Here is a 23,987-nt window from a genome sequence, read left to right as displayed (position 1 = left end):
TTTAGCCTGTCAGAAGACTAAAGTCTAGGTTTGTGCTCTACACATTTGTTGAACGACATTCATTGTTGGCAATAAACGGTCTTTTTTCAGAAACCTCTGCAGTCGTAGGATTCAGGAATGGATGCACAATGAGGCCACCACCAACTTTCTCGATATTTGTGATGTGGACAATATTGCATCTCAATCACTGAGCTAAGCTGTTTATGGTGAGCCTTTTTACTTGATCGTGGGATAAGCCAAATATTTCCAAAGGTTATGGCAAGCTGCCTTTTTGAACATCTGTGATTTTTCTTTTGAAGGTATTCCCACAGTGCTGCTGCTTAGGGAGTTCCAGGATTTTGAACCAGCAGTGATAAAAGAAAGGTGCTATAGCTCAAGGACAGGTTGGTAGAAAATGTATTTCCCAAAGCAGCAGATAAAAAAACAACTCATTCCATTCAATTAAAATTTGTATATAAATTCATTATAAGAATGTGGAAAGAATACTGTTTCACTCCTAAGCTCACCTTCCTTATAATAACCTTAAATTCAGAGACAAGATTCAAAGATCCATTGGTAGGTGAGACTAGAAATAGGGCACATAGCCTCAAAATTCAGGAGAGTAAATTTGGGACAGAGATGAGGAGCAACTGTTTGTTCCAAAGAGAGGCGAATCTATGGAATTTCCTGTCCAATGAACCAGTGAAGGCTACATTGGATAGGTTTTTTTTGCATTGTAGGGGGGGGGGGGTTAAGGCTTCTGGGGAAAAGGCAGGTAGGTGGAGATGAGTCCATGGTCAGATCAGCCATGAACTTATTGAATGGCAGAGCAGGCTCGATGGGCCAGATGGCCTAGTCCTTATGTTTTTATCTCTGACAAGAGGCACTTTGCAAGTTGAAATGGAGGGGAGGCGAGAGGAAAGTGTGAGAATGCGGGCAGTGACAAATAAAGCACACCAGAGTGGATGATCAGTTTGAACATGAATTGATACAAAATTGTTCTGAATTTTATATAAAAACTGATTAACTTTGGAGTGAAATATTCTCTAAAACTTTCCAGAATGTATCACGAAATTATATATAGTCAAACATTTTCTAATTTCCTTGGAAATGCAATTCCATTTGCTCATAGGCAGTGGTGGGATGCAATATTTGGAAATTGTATGTACAATTCTAAGTTTGCTTTCATAATTAAGGATGAAGTCATTTGGATTGATTTAGCAATTTTTAACAATCTCAGAGCACACCAAGCTTCATCAAAGTATAATTGAAGATTAGTCACAGTTGCTGCAAATGAACTATAGTAGCTGATTACACACTGCAAGTGTATGTGATAAATAGTCACTGATTTTTGTTTAAATTTTTAATTGGAATTGGCTTACTATTTTCTCCTGTACTGAGGTAGAGTGTAAATCCTTTCTTCCATATTGTTGCTGTATGTGTAGATCAATTCATTACACAGTGCATTAAGGTAGAACAAGGTAAAACAACAATAGAAGACAAAATAAAGTGTAACATCTACAGAGAAAGTTTCTAGTTTGAAGCATTTGAGTGCAAATTTTGAACAGTACTGTGCAAAAGTCTTAGGTACATACATAAGGCTTTTGTCTAAGACTTTCGCACAGTATTGTATTGGTCAACATAGAGCGGAGACTGAGTTTGTAAATCTGGTGGGAGTACAGAGTGCTGGGAATGGTGAGGATGGAGCACCGCTGGTGGAGTGCGGGACAGGTGGTAGAGAAGGAGTGCCAGGAGCCTGGGGGTGGTGCAGGTACAGACACACCCATCCCTGAGACACCAGGCGAGGTTATCTGATTACGAAAAAATTAGTTTATTGATCATTATAAAATATCTCCCTGGTACTTCCTAAGCACTTCCCTCTCCCTTCTGTTTTTCCCAACCGTGATTCCCCTCCCCCTGTCCCTTTCCCTCTCCCACTCCACAATCGAAGCCCATATCAGAATTAGGCTGATCGTCACTCACATACATCATGAAATAGTTTTTGTTCTGTGGCAGCATTACAGGGCAATGCACAAAATTATTACAGTACTGTGCAGAACTCTTATGCACCCTAGAAGTATATATGGGCTTAAGACTTCTGTAGAGTACTGTAAGTAAAGAAAATTTTAGAATTAATTCCCCAAAACTTAGGAGTAGGTGCACTAACAGTTAAGACCTATAAGAGATAGGAACAGAATCAGACCATTCAGCTCATTGAGTCTCATTTGTCTTTCAATCATAACTGATTAATAAAATCCCATTCTTCAACCTTCTCCCCTCAATCCTGAATTCCTTTACCAATCAAAAATCTATTAATTTCTGCCTTAATTACACAAAATAACTTGGCCTCCACCACCCTGTATGGCAATTTAAGGTATAGAGCTTGTCAAAGTGAAGTAAAATGTAGACAGAAACAGGAGCAAGCCCCCTTCTCTAACCGCTTCACACCTTATACAAGTTTGCTGGTGACACTACTGTTCTGGGCTGTTTCAAAAGTGGTGATAAATCAGCATTTAGGAGGGAAATTGAAAACTTGTCTGAGTGGTGTAATAACAGCAACCTCTCACTCAATGTCAGCAAGACAAGGATCAAGAGCAGGAAACTAGAGGTCCATGAGCCGGTAATAATTGGAGGATCAGAGGTGGACAAGGTCAGTAACTTTAAATTCATGGGTGCTACCATCTCAGAGGACCTGTCCTGGACACACCTGTCTGTGGAGATTCAGCATGACATCATTTGTCTATCCTGTTGGGTACTGTCTTGAATTGATTCTATTGTTTCTCTTAGATTTATTGTCACCACAATAAATGAATCTCAGGGTTGTATATGGTGACATATATGTGCTTTAATGATAACTCTACTTTGAGCTCTGAACTTTGAAATTGTATCTGCAAGTTTGAAGAGATAGCGGAATTGCAAGACATTAACTGCTTAGACTGGTAATGCAAAGTGCATGTAGGTTGTGGTAATGTTACTAACAAGAGAAAACCTGCAGTTTCTGGGAATCCGAGCAACTCACACAAAATGCTGGAGGAACTCAGCAAGCCAGGCAGCATCTATGGAAAAGAACAGCCAACATTTCGGGCTGAGACCCTTCATCAGGTCCTGTTTCCTGTTTTCCATATTTGCTGCCTGCCCTGCTGAGTCCCTCCAGCATTTTGTTTGTCTTGCATGGTAACGTTACTAATGTTTTGGTTTTGGTTATGACTGTCCCATTTACCAAAGCACAGTGAAAAGCTTATCTTGCATGCTGTTTATGCAGATCTAATCACTACACAGTGTGTTGAACTAGAATGAGGCAAGATAATGGCAATGCAGAATAAAGTGTAAAAGCTTTCAAAATAGCATAGGCGTACAATGAGGTACAGAATCATAATGAAATAGGTTTTGAGGTCAGGAGTCAATCTCCATTCTGTCATAATATGGAATCATTCAGTAAAATTATATCAGTGGGGTTGAAGCTGTCCTTGAACACAGTGTACATGCTTTTAAATTATATCAGTGGGGTTGAAGCTGTCCTTGAACACAGTGTACATGCTTTTAAATTATATCAGTGGGGTTGAAGCTGTCCTTGAACACAGTGTACATGCTTTTAAATTATATCAGTGGGGTTGAAGCTGTCCTTGAATGCAGTGGTACCTGCTTTTAAGCTTTTCTATCTGCTGCCCCAAGGGAGAGGAGAGAGAATATCTGGGGTTTTTGATCATGTCAACTGTTTTACTGAGGCACTGAAAAATATGCTGATTGCAGGAAAACTCTTGGTCAGAATAAAAAGTGATTCTTGTCACCATGAAGATGCAGGATGTTATGCTCCATTCAGAAGAAAGATGGAGCTTGATTTGAAATAATGTACCTATGACAGTGTAAAACACGTTCTTACTGCAATCAGGTTATATTTTCAAGAAGCTAAACCAACATCAATAGGCCACGGAAAATGTAAGAACAGCCTGATCCAAGAAAGTTCATCATCATGGTATGTTCTGTGTCATATGACCGTGATCGTACTTGGCAAATTTTTCTACAGAAGTGGTTCGCCATTGTCTTCTTCTGGGCAGTGTCTTTACAGGATCCCAGCCATTATCAGTACTTTGCAGAGAGTGTGTCTGCCTGTTGTCGGTGTTCGCATAACCAGGACTTGTGATCTGCACCGGCTGCTCATACGACCATCCACTACCTGCTCCCGTGGCTTCACATGACCCTGATCAGGGCTGAGCGGGTGCTACACCTTGCCCAAGGATAACCAGCGGGCTAGCGGAGGGAAGAAGCACCTTAAACCTCCTCTGGTAGAGATGTATTACCACCAGGAAGATTAGCACAAATGATTCATCTTAATTTTTTTTAACTCAGTGGTTGGGTTCACATTCCTGATTTCACTTCAAAAATCAGAATTGGAATCGTTTATTATCACCGCCAAGTGTCATGGAATTTAAGTTAGCAGCTGCACATGATACAGAAGAAAAATATAAATAAATAAATTACAGCATACATACCGTATGTTGAATAGATTAGAAATCATGCAAAAACAGAAATGATATATATTAAAAATAGAGTAGTGTTCTTGGGTTCAATGTCCATTTTGGAATCGGATGGTGGGGAGAAGGAGCTGTTCTTGAATCGCTGAGTGTGTGCCTTCAGGCTTCTGTACCTCATACCTGGTGGTAACAGTGAGAAAAGGGCATGCCCTGGGTGCTGGAGGTCCTTAATAATGGACGCTGCCTTTCTGAGACACTGCTCCTTGAAGGTGTCCTGGGTACGTTGTACCCAAATTGGAGCTGACTAAATTTACAACCTTCTGCAGCTTCTTTTGGTCCTGTTCAGTAGCACCCAGACAGTGATGCAGCCTGTCAGAATGCTCTGCATGGTACATCTATAGAGTTGAGTGTTTTTGCTGACATACCAAATCTCTTCAAACTTCTAATGAAGTATAGTTGCTGTGTTGCCTTCTTTATAGCTGCATCAGTATGTTGGGGCCAGGTTAGGGCCTCAGAGATCTTGACACCCAGGAACCTGAAACTGCTCACTCTCTCCACTTCTGATCCCTCTATGAGGATCGGTATGTGTTCCTTCATCTTACCCTTCCTGAAGCCCACAATCAGCTCTTTGGTCTTACTGACATTGAGTGCCAGGTTGTTGCTGCAACACCACTCAACTAGTCGGCATATCTCACTCCTGGACACCCTCTCGTCTCCACCTGAGATTCTACCAACAATGCTGGTATCATCAGCAAATTTATAGATGGTATCGAAACATTAAGACACTTCTGCGGAATTTGATTTCCACAAGTTTCCCAGTTTCTCACTTTTAGTTTAGAAATTAAACATGTTTTTATTTATTCTATTGTTATGTTAGGATATAAGCACATATTCAGTTTGAGTGACAGACACAACAGCATTTTGTGTGCTATGAATTCAGTGATATGTACTTCTTGCACACTGAAGGAGAATAGGTTGCAAGAAGTTATTTCATTGAAATATGTTTACCATTAATACATGTCTCAAATAGAACTGGCAGAGGGAGTGTTCACCATTGAGAATAACAACATAGAAGTTTATTCTTGCCATCAATCATCCAATTAAATATATTCTTTGTGGACATTTGTAGAAGGCTGGGACGATACAAAGACCAGGCAGAATTATTTTCGAAAGCATCAAATCAGGTGTTCTTTGGGAACTTCCTGCAATGCAGCGATCAGTGCTTCAGAGTTTCACTATGAAGATGCGGAAAGTTTAGAAATAAGGTAAATTATGTCACACGGTGCAAAGTTTCATAAGCTAAGCAAGAGGAAATAAAAAAGTTAAAGTTGAGGTCAATGAAATATGGACATGTGCATGCATACTCAGATGAAACAAGCAACTTATTTGCAGCAGCATTGCAGGCATGCACCATTTACAAGAGAAACAAAAACTAAACATTCATTCTACAAAATTATACAAGAAAAAGCACAATTAGAACAAAATAAAATTCCTTTATGGTTATGGTATTGCTATAATGTATCTGGATATAGTCGATAAAGCATGATATACTAATTGCAAATATACCTAATTGAGTGAAGAGGCCACTCTAAAATTGTGCACCAATATCTACTTTGCTACTAATTTCATCATAACCCACGTGGTCAGCAGCATCTACTTGAGAGGATGCTGCAAATAAAAAGTTTTCAATGCCGACACCTACTTCCCTTAATTACCCTTAATTAAGCACAAACTTCTTGAGGTACTGTTTTATGAAATTTTCCCTTCCCCTCCCCTCTGTTTCAATGCTCCATTCTAGCCTCTTACCTCTTCCCACCTGCCACTGGATCCTCTCCTCCATTCCTTTCTCTTTGGTCCACTCTTCTCTCCTATCAGATTCCTTCCTGCCCAATCCTTCACCTTTTCTACCCACCTGCGTTCATCTATCACCTATCACCTTCCCATAAGACCATAAGATGTAGGAAAAGAATTAGGCCATTTGGCCCATCGAGTCTCCTCCACCATTTCATCATGACTGATCCAATTTTCCTCTTGCCCCCAATCTCCTGTCCTGTACCCCTTCATGCCCTGACCAATCAGGAATCTATTAACCTCTGCCTTAAATATACATAAAGACTTGGCCTCCACATCTGCCTGTGGCAAACAGTTCCACAGATTCACCACTCTCTGGCTAAAGAAGTTCCTCCTCACCTCCATTCTATTCTGAGGCTGTGTCTTCTGGCAAACTCCCCCACCATAGGAAACATCCTCTCCACATCCACTCTATCAGGGCCTATCAACATCCTAAAGGTTTCAATTAGGTCATGCTTCATTCTTCTACCTATCCCCCCACCTTTTTATTCTGGCATCTTCCCCCTTCCTTTCCAGTCCAGAAGAAGGGTCTCGGCCTGATACACCAACTGTTTATTTATTTCCATGGATGCTGCCTGACCTCCTGAGCTCCTCCAGCATTTTGTGCGTGTTGCTTTGGATTTCCAGCATCTGCAGAATTTCTCATTTATGAAGGTTGCAGTTGCAGGTTGCAGTCTGGATAAAACTGGGGCCTAAGTAATGACAACACTCCAGGTTTACAGAGCTGTTACATTTCTTTGCGTCCTAACCCCATTAGAGACACTCTGATGCAACCTTTTAAGACTTAACTACGGCTGCAATGCCACCTATACACCATCAAGGCAATGAAATCTCTGGCACAATCAACCAAGTGACTAGCAACTATGCAAAGCATGGAAATCATACCATCACAGAGGCAAATGGTCTGGGTTGTGTTCACTGCAAGTTTGGACAAAAATCAACTGTCTGAGAGAGAAGTAACAAATTGATGATCATGGCCTATAAGGACTACATTGGGCTGCACTGGACTTAATGACTTCAGAGGAAATAGGCCAAGAGGCAAACTTGGCACACTGTAGGATGAGTAATAGAACTTGATTGTGCTGTTCTTTTGCTGGCATTTGGAGGAATTCTAGATACCAATTTACATGAATCATGCCCTCCACTGACCGATAGAAACTGACTCAGCAATTGCACTCAATTACAAATGTCTGTCTCTTTTAATTCTAGTTTAATATTCTATGCTTCCGCCCACCACCTACCTTTCCCCTCACCTGGCTTCATCTTACTGCCTTCTAACTTCCCCTTCTGCCAGCCTGCTTATTCTGAATTCTTCCCCCTTCCTTTCCAGTCCTGATGAAGGATGTCGGCCTGAGACGTTGAATTTCTAGTCCTTTCCATACATGCTCCCGACATGCTGAGCTCCTCCAGCATTTTGTAAATGTTGCTCTGGATTCCCAGCTTCTACAGAATCCCTTGTGTTTATAGGATCATATGCTAACGTGTCAGCAGCAAAAAGCTCAGTGTTGGCTCCTTTCCTTATATATGACATCTTGACCAAGCTATGCTACTTTAAACAGGCTGTTTACTACCAGAAGAAATAACTTGGTGTGAAGGAGTCCCGTTGGGTCTGTTGAGGTTTTTGTTAACTGTTATTAATTAAACACTTAAAGTTTTTTAATAGTAAAATGTCTGATCACAAACTTTGGGTCATAGAGTCATAGAGAAGTACACCAAAGAAATGGCCCCTTTTGCCTCTCTAGGCAGTGCCAAAACCATTTAGACTGGCTACTCCCATCAACCTGCACTGGGACCACAGCTCTCCATATCCCTACTATTCATATAGCTATAAATTTCTCTTAAATATTGAAGTCGAGCTTGCATGCACCATTTGCACAGGCTGCACATTCCACACTCTCACAATCCTCTGAGTGAAGATGTTTCCCCTCATGTTCCCTTTAAACTTCTCGACTTTCACACTTAACCCATGACCTCAGGTTGCAGTCCTGCCCAATCTCAGTGGAAAAAGTCTGCTTGCATTTAAGGGATTAAGGGAGCTAGGGGTTTACTCTTTGGAGAGAAGGAGGATGAGAGGAGACATGATAGAGGCGTACAAGATATTAAGAGGAATAGATAGAGTAGACAGCCAGCGCCTCTTCCCCGGGGCACCACTGCTCAATACAAGAGAACGTGGCTTTAAGGTAAGGGGTGGGAAGTTCAAGGGGGATATTAGAGGAAGGTTTTTTACTCAGAGTGGCTGGTGCGTGGAATGCACTGCCTGAGTCAGTGGTGGAGGCAGATACACTAGTGAAATTTAAGATACTACTAGACAGGTATATGGTGGAATTTAAGGTGGGGGGGTTATATGGGAGGCAGGGTTTAAGGGTCTGTACAATATGGTGGGCCGAAGGGCCTGTACTGTGCTGTACTATTCTATGTTCTATGTTCTATTTATCCCATCTATACCCCCTCATGATTTTGTTTACCTATATCAAACGCAACACCAAAAGATGAATCCAATCATCTATATGTTTCATCACTCAACAATCATCATTAACAAATTAAACAACACTCATCATTAACAAAGACACTCAATAGGAATTTGTCTCTCTTCATTAACAATATTTGTATGTCAAACAATTTATAGTGAGACTTCATTAATTGTTATTTGGTACAAGTTTTGAGAAACATTGTGATAGATAAGTCCCCAAGGCCAGGCTAGGTTACCAAGGGAAGTGTGGGAAGAGATTGCTGCACCCTGGGCGATAATCTTTGCATTCTCACTGGCCACAGCGGTAGCACCAGATGGTTGGAGGGTGGCAAATGTTATTTCTTTGTTCAAGAAAGGGAGTAGGGATAACCCTGGGAATAATAGACTGGCAACTCCTACTTCAGTGGTGGGTAAATTATTGGAGAGAATTCTTATAGACAGGATTAATGAGTATTTGAAGAAGCGTAGCCTAGTTGGGGATCATCAGCATGGCTTTGTGAGGGGCTGGTCATGCCTTATCTGCCTGATTGAATTCCTTGAAGATGTGACAAAGCACCATTGATGAAGGTAGAGCAGTGGAAGTGGTGTGTATATTTCAAAAATCCAAAGTTCAAAAGAGAGAGAGTGAGCAATTTCAAATTCCGGGATGTCATTATCTCTGAGGATTTACCCTGATCCCAACGTACATGTTACAGGTATAAAGAAACCAAGACAGTGGCAATATTTCATTAGGAGCTTGAGGAGATTTTGTTTGTCACCTAAAACTCTCAAAAATTTCTACAGATTACTGTGAAGAGCACACTGACCGGCTGAATCACTGTCTGGTATGGCGGTGGGGGTGCTGCTACACAGGGTCGAAGTAAGCTGCAGAGAGTTGTAAAATTAGCTAGCCCCATCGTGGGTACTAGTGTCCATAGTATCCGAGACATCTTCAGGAGCAGTGCCTCAGAAAAGTGGCTTCCATCATCAAGGACCCCCACCACCCTGGAAATGCCCTCTTCTCATTGTTACCATCAGGTAGGAGGTACAGAAGCCTGAACGATTCAGCAACAGCTTCTTTCTCTCTGCCATCCTATTTCTAAATGGACATTGAACCCATGAACAGTACCTCACTACTTTTTTTAATTTCACTTTTTGCACTACCTATATTAATTTAGCTATTTAATATACTTAATCTATACTGAACATGTATTGCACTGTACTGCTGCCACAAAGTTAACAAATTTCACGACATATGCCAGATATTAAACCTGATTCTGATTCTGATCTCAAAATTTCTTATCGAAGTTTATACATGTACCCATATATAACCCAGAGATTCACTTTCTAGTGGGTGTACTCAATAAATCCATGATAACATTATAACCACAATAGAATCAATGTAAGGCTGCCCCAGTGGGGCATTCAGCCAGTGGTAGAAGACAACAAACTGTGCAGATGAAAAAAGAAAGAAATAATAATAATAATAAATAAATAAGCAATAACTATCAAAAATATGAGATGAAGAGTCCTTGAGAGTGAGTCCATAGGTTGAGGGAACATTTCAATGATGGGGCAAGTGAAGTTATCCCTTTTGGTTCAAGAGACATATTGTTGAGGGGTAGTAACTGTTCCTGAACCTGTCAGTGTGAGTTCTGAGACTCCTGTACCTTCTTCCAGAAGGCAGCAGTGAGAAGAAAGCATGGCCTGGGTGGTGAGTGACCCTGATGATTGATGGGTCAACACTCCATGTGGACATGCACAATGGTAATAATATAGATTTTAGTAAGGCATTTGATAAGGTTCCCTATGGCAGGCTCATTAAGAAATTCAGAAGACATGGATTCCAGGGAAACTTGTCTGTGTGGATAAAGAACTGGCTTACCTATAGAAGTCAGAGGGTAGTAGTTGATGGAGTTTAGTCTGCCTGGAGGTCAGTGACCAGTGGTGTTCTGCAGGGATCTGTTCAGGGGCCTCTGCTCCTTGTGATTTTTATAAATGTCTTGGATAAAGAAGTAGAAAGGAGAGTTCAAAAGTTTGCAGGTGACATGAAGGTTGGTGGTGGTGTGGATAGTGTAGAGGGTTGCTGTAGGTTGCAATGGGACATTGACAGGATGAAGAGCTGGGCTGAGAATCGGCAGATTGAGTTCAGCCTGAAAAAGTGTGAAGTGATTTATTTTCAGAATATGGGGTTAATGGCAGATTTCTTAGCCAAAAGAGGAATCTTGGGGTCTATATCCATAGATTGCCACCCTCAAAGTTGCCACTAAAGTTGATAGAGTTGTTAGGAAGGTTAATGGTTGGGTAGTTCAAGAGCCATGAAATAATATTACAGATCTATAAAATCCTGATTAGACGACACTTAGAATATTGTGTTCAGTTCTGGTCACCTCATTATAGGAAGGGTGTGGAAGCTTTAGAAGGGGTGCAGTGGAGATTTACCAGGATGCTGCCTGGTTTAGAGGGTATGTCTTATGAAGACAGGAGGAGCAAGCTAGGGCTTTTCTCTTTGGAGTGACAGAGCAGAGACATGACTTGATAGAGGTTTACAAGGTGATCAGAGTCATAGAGAAAGTGGACAGTCTGTGATTTTTTAACCAGGACAGAAATGGCTAATACAAGGAGGCATAATTTTGAACAAAAGTATTGGGGGGGGGGGGGGATGTCAGAGGCAAGTTCCTTATGCAGAGAATGATGGGTACATGGAACACCCTGGCAGGGTGTAGTGGAGGCAGGTATATCAGGGCCATTTTAAAAACTCCTAGATAGACACATGGATGAAGGGAAAATGGAGAGTTATGTGTGAGGGAATGGTAGATTGATTCTAGAGTAGGTTAAAAGGTTGGCACAACATTGTGGGCTGTAAGTCTGTCTGTGTTGTAAGATCTTATGTTCTACGTATATAGAAATGAATGTTTTACGAAAGTACAGCATAGTATGTAATGTACTAAGCCAAGATGCGTTGTCAAAATTTTCTGATAGGCATTAAAAGAATTATTGTTTTCAAAAGGGTAGGTCAATAACTATCCAAATTGGCTATCTTTTTCCATACACTGAAACATTTCCAGATTATTCTTGTTCTTTAAAAAAGACTAATGAATGGAAGGCATTTCTTTTATTTTCTTGAAACAAACATATATAAAAAGTTGTGGGGAGGGGAAGGGGTCTAGCTGGAAGGTGATAGAGAAGCCTGGTGGACAAGGGCTGCAGAAGAAGGAATCTGATAAGAGAAGAGAGTGGACCATATTATAACAGGAGGGATGAGAGGACTCATGGTGAGTAATAGGCAGGTGAGAAGATGCAAAATGTCAGAGTGGGGAATAAAGGAAGGTGTGGGTGGGTAGGGGGATGTATTAACAGGATGAAGAGCTGGGCTGAGAATCGGCAGATTGAGTTCAGCCTGAAAAAGTGTGAGGTGATTTATTTTCAGAATATGGGGTTAATGGCAGATTTCTTAGCCAAAAGAGGAATCTTGGGGTCTATATCCATAGATTGCCATCAGGTTGGAGGATACCCAGGTTGAATATAAGGTTATGTTCCTTAACCTGAGGGTGGCCTCATCTTGACAAAGCAGGAGGCTATGGACCAGCATATCAGAACTGGAATGGGAATTGGAATTCCAGTGTTTGGCCACCGGGAAGTCCTGAATATGGCGGATAAAGCAGCCCCCCACTTTATGATGGGTTCCTTCTCAGTTTTGAGGAAGGGTCTCAGCCCAAAACGTCGGCTGTCTATTCATTTCCTTAGATGCTGGCCGACCTGCTGAGTTCCTCCTGCATTTTGTGTGTGTTGCTTTGGATTTTCTGCATGGTTCACCTGTCTTTTTCTTCTTAGGCAGTCTCTGGGCATCAAGGATGTCTCACTTCCTGCCTGGTTCTGCAGTGACTGTTGTGGCCAAGGTGTGACCCACAGACTCTTTCACAGATTGGGCAGGAAATTGCTTTATAGGTAGTGTGCAGTTATTTTGTGAAGTGATATCCTCCCCGCACAGAGCTTCTGCGTGCTACTGGTGCCTGGACTCAAGGTTTTCAACAGAATTCTGAATGCTCTTCCTTGACATTGAGTGGTCTGAACCAAACATTCCCTGGAGTCAGGGAGGATGTCGGGTTTTCCGAAGGAAACTTTGAGAACCCTATCCTCTGTCTGCTTGGCAATCTCTTCCCACAGTAAATCTCGGAACAGAAAGCCTGTTTCGAGAGTCTGGTGTTAGGTATGAAAGTGACGTGGCCTGCCTGGTGTAGTTGACTAAATGTAGTTAGAGCTTTATCCTTCAAAGGTAGCATTGTGGATATCTCTCCAGTGTCTTGAAGTGTCCACTGTTCATAGTCCAGGACTCAGGAGCACATAGAAGGTCAGGGGTCACCACTCTGTGGTGAAGCGCAAATCGTGTACCTAGAGAACATTGGCAGCAAACATGGCTAGTTGGTTCAGAAAGCACTATTGGCCATAATGGCAACCAACTCTGAGCTTTTGTTCAAACGGGGAGAAAACTAACTTGTACTTCACTCAATCCCATCCATCTAAATGCAGACTGAACTTACTCTGCATGTTGCTGCCAACTGAACTGCAATTATTAGTCATTTAAACAGCACATCTTGCTGCAGTCCTGCAGTTAACAGGAACAAGAGCAAGCAAGCATGCACCTATGAACCTAACTCGATGCAAATGAGGAGCACAAACTGTCCTCTTTTGCACCAGCTCTATCACTGAATTAGATCATGTCTGATTTCACTGGAACCTTGAGGTGTGTAGTACTCTCGGGGCTGACACAGGGATGGATCACATGACCCAGTTCTCTGTAGTTACCAAATCCACCCTCTGTTTCATCTGGGAGGTGTCTGAAGGGCCACAATGCACAGGAGATTCTGCAGATGCTGGAAATCCAGAGCAACACACACCAAATGCTGCAGGAACTCATCAGGGCAGTCAGCATCTATGGAGGGGATAAACAATTGACATTTCGGGCTGAGACTCTGCCTGATGCGTTCAGTTCCTCCAGCATGTTGGTCTGAAGGGTCATGATGCACAAATCTCCAGGTAATGGATGGGGAAGAACTACCCATCATAACTCTTTATTTACTTATTGATCGAGATACAGTGTGGAATAGGCCTTTCAGCCACTCCACCCTACAATCCCCTAACTTAATGCTAACCTAATCACGGGACAATTTACAACGAGCAAGTAACCAACCGACCAGTACGTCTTCGGATCGTGGAGCACTTGGAGCAATTCTGAGAAGAACATACAAATGCCTCACAGACAGCGGCAGAAATTGAACCGGGGTGGCTGGTCCTGTAAAGGGTTGTGCTAACCGCTATGCTACTGCACCCCACACCAAGGTGGACCTCTTACCTTGGTGTCCACCTTGGTGTGTGGCTATCTTGCCATGAGCGATTCCAAGTCGAGTCACTACATGCTTAGTTTCTACCTGTCCCTGAAGGGTGGGGCTAGCCTTGCTGCAGCATAATGTTCTGTTCCGTTGGACCTTGTTGCGCTACCTGGGCTTCAAGGACAAGTTCTTGATCATCAGAACTCACCCTCAAAACACACTCCAACAAACACCGAGGCCTCACTTAGTTGGCAGTGAAAGAGACCCTCCCTCTCCCGTCTTTTCTACGCAGTCAATGTCTCACCCTCGGTTCATGCTGCCTTCACCGTGGCTATGTTGAGAATGAGACGACCTCCCACATCCGAGTACTGGGCAGATGTGAGAGTCCTTGTCAAGATTTGCCCCAGGAAGCAGCATAACAGAGGATTCCCTGACTTACGGGTGGCTCCCAGGGACACATCTCTCGACACGTATCAAGCACCAACACAGTAAATGACGTAGTTTGTTTTGTCCGACACTTTTCTGTAAATTGCATATGCCAGGCTGGAAAGGTATGTGCTCTGGGATGCACCGAAGCTTGGTTCAATCAACGTGAACGCTCTGTGGGGAAGAAATGCAATCTAACTCCTGCTAACACTGAACACTGGAAGGCCTGGTCCCTGTGTCGAAGCCTCTCAAATACTTGAAGTGTATCGTCCCAGAAAGTCACATGAGAGGCATTGATGTCATGCACATAGAATGTCCGAACAGTAAAAATACATAGAACTGATAACACTCTAAATGAAACATAGAGCCAACACTATTAATGTAATGTAAGCCAAGCACTATTTGGGTATTTCTTGTATGCTGCTTGGGTTAAGTTGTTCTCCAATCTTGGCATCTTCATCACCAAAGGTTTGCAAGTAAAGTGCCAAGATCGGAGAACAATTCAACCCAACCCTCAATCACCCAGGCTACACATTTTCTGAAATACTTTTTGTATATTCTTTATCTGAATTAAGCTTGTTTTTGAAATTTGAAGAACTCCTAATTTCCAAAACCAAGTGGTGCTGGAAGATCATCGAAAGACAATATGGTCTGCCTGAATCTTGTCGGTCTTCTAATGCAAGACGATGTCTGAAAGGGCAAATTCCAAGCTGCAGGACTAAGTGTTGAATGATATATGGAACGATGGAGCCATCAACGCTGATGCTTTTGTGGTGAAGGACTGTCACTGGACTCTGAGGGGCTGGGTCCTGCGTAACAGCCTCACAAGTACATGAGGTGTCAATGGTCCAAAGAGGCCACATGAGTGGTACAGGTGTTTTGTATATAGTATGTATTAACATGCTGACACTACAACTGTATAGACCTGACAATATTGAACAGGATAACTCCGTGAGTGTAAAGAAAGCCAAGCATGATTTTGTTTTAGAAATGAAGTTCGGTTTTGATATTTAAAAAATACTCTTTACCCCATATAAATTCAGTAAGCCATCTCCATCTTACATAACAAGAATATATCTACATGTGCTATGTAAAAATCTTGGACACATACATATAGCGAGGGTGCCTACGCAAAAGTGTATTTGTCAACGTGCAGCAGAGAGGGAGCTTGTAAGTCTAGCGGGAGCAAAGAAGTTGGGAATGGTGAGGGTGGAGTGTCACGGGAAGGGTGTGGGACAGGTGCAGAGAAGGAGTGCCGGGGTGAGGAGGGATGGCGCAGGTGCAGATCCAGCCCTGAGACACCAGGTAAGGTCATTTGATTACGAACAGTTGGTTTATGGATCATTACAGAATGTCTCTCTGGTGGGGATCACCACTCTCCCGTCCCCTCTTCCCAACCGTGATTCTCCTCTCCCTGCTCCCCTTCCCACTCCCATTTCACAATAGAGACCCATATCAAAATCAGGTTTATCACCACTCACATATGTAATTAATTTTGTTTTTTTTTGCAGCGGCAGTACAGTGCAATACATAAAATTACTGCAGTACTGTGCAAAAGTCTATATAAAGATTCTGCTTCCTTTGAGAAAAATTGTTCTAATCATTCACAAAGCTCATGGAGAAAATTCTTCAATGGGTGACTCTGTAGTCTGAATTTTTCTGCAAGTAAGGTCTTCTCTGTAAGATCCCTCAGAAGCTTAAATGCTCTTCCAGACTCAAGGGTACAAAAGTTCCTTGACCAAACTCTGTCCGGGTAGTAACTATCTGCAGTCTGCTACGCCACTGGCATTTAAGGCAGCGAGGAAGGTCCTCCATCTCTGGCCGTGCTCAGGGCTTCCTTCATCGTGTCAGTAGCTTGGTTTTCACTAGTCAGTCAAGTTCTGGGTGGAGAATCAGGAATACCTTCGTTCTCTGATGTCAAAGGATTCTTCATTGCTTTTACAGTTACAGTTTTGTTTTGCTAGTCAGGGTTGTTAGCCCTGAGCCGAACCCCCAGACCTGGAAGACTGGTGGACCATGCTTGTACATCTTATTTTTTAGGTATCTTATTTTTATTCTTTCTTACTTCTCTTCTAATATTTGCATGTCTGTTCACTTGTGCTGCTACGGTGACACTGTAACTTCCTTTGGGACCAGTAAAGTGTCTATCCACCCATCTATCTTAGTCTGGCCTCTACCCTTTGACCTGTTTGGCATGGGTGGCCTTACCAAGAACCGAAGCATAAAGCCCTGACTCCAGCCAATGTACGATGATTGATGCCAGCAAGCCTCCAGACCCTATGAAAAGATCGTGGTTCTCTTGGAGGAAGGGTGAGTTGGAACTCCTCCATCTTGCAACGTCCAAGTCAATGAATTCTGCTCTCCTTATGAAGGCTAGACAGTACCTGATGGAGGATGAACAGAGCTAATATTGTGGTTTGATCATTTCCTTTTAAAAAAAGAGCTGTGATGTGATTGACTTAAATCTTTTTTTGCTCATCCATGATAGTGCCTGCCTTACAGGCTGTTTTCTGCATGTTTTTCAGATCCCAGTATCTGCCTTGTTTTAATTTTGTATCAGATTTCCTGGCTCCCGAAGTCACTCCAGTCACTGGGGTGGGGGAGGGCGGAGCGCATGAGAGGATTGCAAGAACTGTTAATCAAATTAAACAGGCAAATAAGTACTTACTGCAACAGATGATCAAAGAGCTTCCTTGAATAGTTTTCCTAATGCTGCATCCCAGCATTGGGTGACCAGGCCAGTTGATCAGGGATCCAATAAATTGGGAATTATAGAGTTCAGTGGCTGGAGTTTTAGCTGCAGATGCCAACTCTAGTGGGCAGATGGCGAGAGGTATCAGTTTTACAGCCAGTACAGGATACATTGGGCTTAGTTGTCAATGAGTAGATTGAAGGCACTTACTTTACCAGGGATTACACTGCAAAAAATTAGCTGAAGCATGGAATTACAGCTTAAATTACTGGTCGATATATTGCACACACCGTAGTAACATTGTACTCCTCTCTCACGGAAAGAGATTACCAGAAGGACAGAGGAAAAGGTTCAGGGATGTGCTGAGGCTTTGTTGAGGAAGTGCAACGTCCCAACATCGGCTCCTTGGAACCTTTCCCCCACAACTTCCCAAAGTGAAGCAACAACTGTCTGAATTGCATTGCCTATGCACAAGGCCCTGTATAGATAGTGAAGAAGATGATTAACTCGCAAACTATCTTCTGTGCCATCTATTAGAGAATACAGTTCCCTCCTTAGTCAACTCGGAACCACACAACCAGGAGTAGGTGTCATCACTGATCCCGACTACCTAAGAAGAACATGACAGTTGCAGATCTGAAATGAGCATTTGCATTCTGGACTGAACCTTCTGTACATTATGTGCTGTACTGCAGCTTAGAAGACAAGAATTACTTGTCTAAAGCCGTGCCTGCTGGACTATTATCAGCTGTTCTGTCATGTCATCTTGGCATACTGGGAAAAATGGGTTGGGAGGACAGACAGGTCTGATCCAGGATAACCCCTGGGTAGTAATGGCTTTGTTCCACCAATATTTAACAGTAAAAAACACATTAAATTTCAGGTAATGGAACAGAGGGAGTTAGACAATCAGTCTCCTCCCGGAGTTATCAAGTTTGCCATTAGTTCTGACTTGGTTAATATCCAGATATTCCAAACGAAATCTCAATATCTCAAACTCCAGATAATTTCTACTTCAGGATAAGTAACACTTCAGCAATGTTATGAACTTAAGTGTAGGGTATTGTCAAATTAACCATAATTTGTTTCTCTCAGACAATGTGATCTACTTTTTTCAGAATCAGAATCAGGTTTAATATCACTGGCACATGTCATGAAATTTGTTGTCTCTGCAGCAGCAGTACATTGTAATACATAATAATGGAGAAAAACACTGTGATTTACAGTAAATATATATATAATAGTTACATTAAATAAGTAGTGCAAAACTAAAAATAAAGTAAAAAGTAGTGAGGTGGTGTTCATGGGTTCAAAGTCCACTCAGAAATTGGATGGCAGAGGGAAAGAAGCTGTTCCTGAATTTTTGAGTGTATGCCTTCAGGCTCCCGTCCCTCCTCCCTAATAGGAGCAATGAGAAGATCATCCTGGGTGATGGAGGTCCTTAATGATGAACGCCTCCTTTTTGAGGCATCACTCCTTAAAGATGTCCTAGATACCACAGAGGCTCATGCCCATGATGGAGCTGACTACAGATCTCTGCAGCTTATTTCGATCCTGTGCAGTAGTCCCACCTACCACACCCCGCCTTACCAGATAGCGCTTGGTACATCTGTAGAAATTTGTGAATGTCTTTGGTGACATACCAAATCTCCTCATACTTCTAATGAAACACAGCCGCTGCTGGGCCTTTGTAGCTGCATCAATGTGTTGGGCCCAGAATAGATCCTCAGAGATATTGACAGCCAAGAACTTGAAACTCCTCACTCTTTCCACTTCTGATTCCTCTATGAGGACTGATTTGTGACTCGCTGTCTTACCCTTACTGAAGTCCACAATCAGTTCTTCAATCTTACTGAGATTGTAGTTGTAATAAAGTATATCCTGCATGATGAGGAACACAAGCGATTCTGCAAATGCTGGAAACGCAGAGTAACACACACACACACACACACACACACACACAGAATGCTGTAGGAATTCATTATGTTCATTGTGGAGACCTGATGAAGGGTCTCGGACCAAAACATTTATTCCTCTCCTCAGGTGCTGCCTGACCTTGCTGAGTTCCTCCAGCATTGTGTGCGTGTTACTCTGCACGAGTAGAAGAGGAACGTCTGCCCTCCAAGTCCGGCCCGGGTTTGTACAATGTGATCCACAAGGATCCGTGAACATCAACTGGCTGTAAAGCTGGATGACCAATTCTCCCTACTCTCTACCCACAAAGGTCGAGAGGGGCACAAACCTGACCAGGCATCAGCGAAAGTCATGGCACAAGTGAACAAGTGGCATTCAAGGGAATTCCCAGGAGCGTGGTTTTCCGCAAACGCACACGTGGACCTCAGTCCTATTTGTGAGCCAATGCAGGCAATTCTAGATCCCAATTGCACAAATTTCACCATGTGAGCTACCCTCGCCACATCACAATTGAGTTTCCAAAATGACGTCCAATCAGCAGTTTGAAAAGTATATACAGTATAGGCCAAGCATGCAGAGGACACACCACAATCGATGATGTTTCCTTTGCATGGTGATAAAACGATCACAGGAATGTTGCCAGGATCAGAGAACAATTCAACCCAACCACCAACCACCTGAGCTACACATTCTCCAAATTATTTACAAGAATCGGATTAAAATGTGAACTAGATGTGGCTTTAGTATGTGAAAGAACTTCCAAAAATTGATGTTTTCTTTCATCCAAAACAATTTATAGAGTATATTCTAAAGTATTCCTCTCTAGGATTTTTCTTAATCCATGTGGATAGCAATAATATTAATAAAAGCATGTGGCTGTGACAGGCGCAAATTGTTCGTAGCTCTGTAGATGGTGGTTGAGATCTTATTACATCTGTGGCTTGCTGTGTACTGAACCACAACACAAAGAAGTAAAAAAAATGCACCGAAAATAGCATTATGCTTGGCTGGGTGGTATTAGGGTGTGCTCCACATTGTTAGCACATGCACACTGATATTAATAATGAATGTATTTTAGTCATACCCAATGGAGCAGAATGCATGGGGAAAATAACTTAGGGACTTATCATAGAACCAAAATACTGAGGCGCTCCAGGGACGCGGTCAACAGCTTGCCCCAGCGTACCCAGCGGCCAGCGCTGCTTACTGTTCTTGTTTAAAACACGTTCACGAGATTATGGTGAGATGTTCAAGTTCATTTATTGTTATATTTTGGCCTGAGTTATACAGTTGTTCACTTGTGTGTTTGTGGGTCACCCTGAATGAAGTGTGTAATAATCATCTCCCCTGTCTGTATGTGACCGAGTTGGCTCTCACAGAGCGATGGTACTCTGTCTGTTATTCTGCTTCTCACAGTAAGACTGGCAGTTGAGATACACGAGTTCTTCGTCTGTTATCACGGACTGAATGCCCGCCACATTGGTCTCAGGAGTGGGATTGGCAACTTACAGTGAATTTGAAGAACCACAATGTCAAATGGAGTGGCGTGAGACTGGGGGAGTAATTCCCTTGGTATACCCCTTGGCCGGGCTCCTGAAGACGGGAAGATGACCCAGAGGGAGAACCCAGCAACCAAGCATCGTGCCTTCTCAAGGAATCCCATTGGGGCAAGTGTTCCCACGGGGGACACAGCAGAGCGCATCACCCATCTCACTTGCGGCTCGCTCTCAGGAACCCCAAATGCCGCCGCTATAGGAGTACGGGCAACACGGCGGGCACCACCAATGCTGTCAGAGAAAGAGGGGGACCAATGGACCCCAGAAGTTAACATCACAAGGTCCAGACTGAAGTGGTACCGGCCACCTGGACCCTTGCTGCCGGGCAAAATGGGTGGAGATCCACCAAGATGGCAGTGAACTTCGCCCTGGCACTAGGGGGTGGGGGAGGGGGAAGATACCCTGTGGGCCCTCCTCGACCTAATGCTAGCTGAGGAGCTTGATCGCACGGCCCTCGTAATGGTGCTAGAGTGGTGTTTTGGGCAGAGGCCATTGGAGGAAGCAATGAGGGAAGAACTGGGGCATTTGTGGCAGATCCCTGCCACTGGGCATGGTGTGGCTACTTCCTCCCCCCCCCCCAGTGCCTCCCGCTACAGAGGAAGAGCTTGCCCCTCCTCGCCTTTGTGAATGTACCAAACACCGGAGGGCCTTCAGCAGCTTGGGGGCTGAGGCGAGAGGACAGAAGCAATTTTAGGCCACCAAGGGCATTCCAGCATGCCACAAGCCCGGGCATGTGTCACCAAGGCTGAGAGAGAAACTGACGAGGAGGGGCAATGAGACAGGCCCGACCGACCATGCCACGTGCCAGTGTGGTGATGCAGGCCAGGTGGCCTGGAACTGCCCCTCACCAGCGCCACGTCACAGCCCAGCACAGCTACTGGGAAACACAGGGAGGGCAGCACCCGGGACTTCCAGCAGAATCCCTCTATTGTTGCCTTTCCAGGTGGGCCGATTGGGTGAAGAACACGGCTCATATGTGGGCTGCATGGTGGAGGGCATCAGATGGGCATTGGTGGACACAGTGTCAATCATCACTTTCATCCATCCCGGTGTTCTCCCCAACACGGACCAGCCATTCCCGCCTGAGTGGACAACAACAGTGGTCCAGTTGTTACGGTCACCAGCGACTGTGTGTCAATGAGAGGGAAGAGGTGGCTGCGCGTCACGGTGTGAGAAAACACGGTGGATCACGAGGTGCGGGAATCCTGGCTCGTTGGGCCGGACGCTGCCCCACTGGGGGGGCCCATATAGATGCTGGAGGCAACACTCCACCTTGGCGGTGAAGCTGCAGCAGAGCAGCTCCGGAGAACGGGTGCAGCGGTGACTACCGCCGGTCTCCCAGCACACCCCGCAGCGGCCCAGTGGAACCAGGGGCAACAGCACTTCAGGTGGCATTGACCAGCGGCTGTACGGCGGGCAGGAGAGTGGCCCCCATGCTGGTGGTCCCTCGGGGGGTCCACGCCACGCTGCTGTGGTTGGCGCACGGGCTGGTGGGGGCCAGCCATTTCAGCTAGCTGCACGAGCACTTCTATTGGCCGGGAGCAGGCAGAATGTGGAGCTGATCGTGAACTTCCACGACGCTTGCATGTCCCAGAAGGGGCCCGACCGCCAGTCTGGGGCTCAAATGCAGCAGTACCTGGTGGAGCCCCAGTATGGTTCTACTGCCTCTCCAAGAAGAAGGGACTATCCCCCCCCCCCAAGCTTCAAAGCTGCTGGAAGGGGCTAGTAGAGGTGCCCGACTGCATGTCCAATGTGGCATATCCAGCGTGTTTTGGCCCTCAACCACACCTACCCAGCAAGACTGAAGGAAGGAAGGGACAAGCCAGGTGCCCTGCCACTTGCCCCACCAAAGTGTATCTCCCCTCGGGGGGGCTACAGACATCCCCCAGCGTCTCAGGCTGCGGCATCGGTCACCACCGAGACTTTTGGACTTCGTAGTGGACTCTAGGGTTTATAGGGATGGTGACCCCCTCAGGAGGGGGCAATGCGGTCAACAGCTCGCCCCAGCATTTCTAGCGACCAGTGCTACTTATTGTTCATTGTTCTTGTTTAAAATGTCTTCGTGCAATTATGGTGAGATGTTCATCTATAGTTACATTTTGGCTTGTGTTATACTGTTGCTCACTTTGTGGGTCACCCTGACTGTAACTAGGGTGTGTAATAATCACACCTGCCCCTTCCCCCCCCCCATATGTGCCCCAGTTGGTTCTCACAGAGTGATAGTGCCCTGTCTGTTATTGTGCTTGTCACAACAAAACCGGCAACTGAGAAAAATGAGCCATTCGTGTCTGTCACCATGGACTGCATGCTCGCCACAGTACATTTATTGTCAAAACATGTGTACAGTATACAAACCTACGATTTGTCTTCCCACAGGCAGCCACCAAACAAAGAAACATCATGGAACCTGTTCAAAGAAAACATCAAGCTCCCAACCTGCAAAAAAAAGAATAAACTGCGCAAATGGCAAAAAATTAGCAGGAAACACAGAACATAAAACGTCCAACCACAGCGTCCTTGAAGCAGGCCGGCACTGTTCAGTTTAGTTCAGTTCAGTTGAACTTAGCACCATGTAGTTTGGTGACTGCAGGCTGGCGAGCAGGTCCACCCAGATCAAAATTGCACAAAAGAAAGAGTAACCAGAAACCAGAAACACAGATAATATGAACTGCAAAAGGCGATCTACAAATCATGTCGATCAAACCTGGCCCAAGATCCAGGGCTCTGGCACCATCTCCGGGAGCATCAGGCGAGAGGAAGAGAGAGACCAGTCTCTCTCCCTGTCGCTCGCTGCTCTTGGAGGGGGGTGCAGCAAGCGACAGGGAGAGAGACCAATCGAATTCCGGCACTGAACACCCGCTCACCTTCCGCCCTCACCCTCGCTGATTTCAGTCTTGCTCGACGCTTTAATCGATGAGACCGGCGAGAAGTGGAATCTATCATGAGCTTGCGTCTTGTCTCCAGTCTTCTTGGCCTCCAGGATGCACACTGTATTACAGATCTCACCAGACTCCCTCAGAGACCACAAAGCTCAATCGGCCCGAAAGCACACCACTACAAACACCTCCATTTAAAGACAGTAGCTGCAAATTACAAATTGCACTGCTTTATCCATATGTTTAAGCAAAGAACTTCTGTGCTGATTCAATATATGAAGCCACTCTCTCTAGTGGTGAAAAACCACAACAGTCTAGTAAGTCCACACTCTGTAAACATGATCCACTCTTAATTGACAATGGTGATATTCACTGTTCCCTCTGAGCTGTGTGGTGCATGGCCATGCAGAAGCTAAAGTGCCTCCGTGCACGTACCCTTTGT

At 44.2% G+C, this 23,987-nt stretch overlaps 1 long non-coding RNA gene across 1 annotated transcript; it reads left to right on the top strand.

Moving 5' to 3' along the window:
* On the top strand, positions 1–23,987 carry LOC132383358 (uncharacterized). Its single transcript, XR_009508640.1, has 3 exons — positions 1–206; positions 300–383; positions 23,046–23,987. It is a non-coding gene; the product is annotated as an uncharacterized LOC132383358 (long non-coding RNA).

Source organism: Hypanus sabinus, chromosome 30 (assembly GCF_030144855.1).
Source record: "Hypanus sabinus isolate sHypSab1 chromosome 30, sHypSab1.hap1, whole genome shotgun sequence".
In the NCBI taxonomy this organism is placed as follows: domain Eukaryota; kingdom Metazoa; phylum Chordata; class Chondrichthyes; order Myliobatiformes; family Dasyatidae; genus Hypanus; species Hypanus sabinus.
Note: the sequence above shows the minus strand (reverse complement) of the source record. Positions and strands in the feature narration are given on the sequence as shown.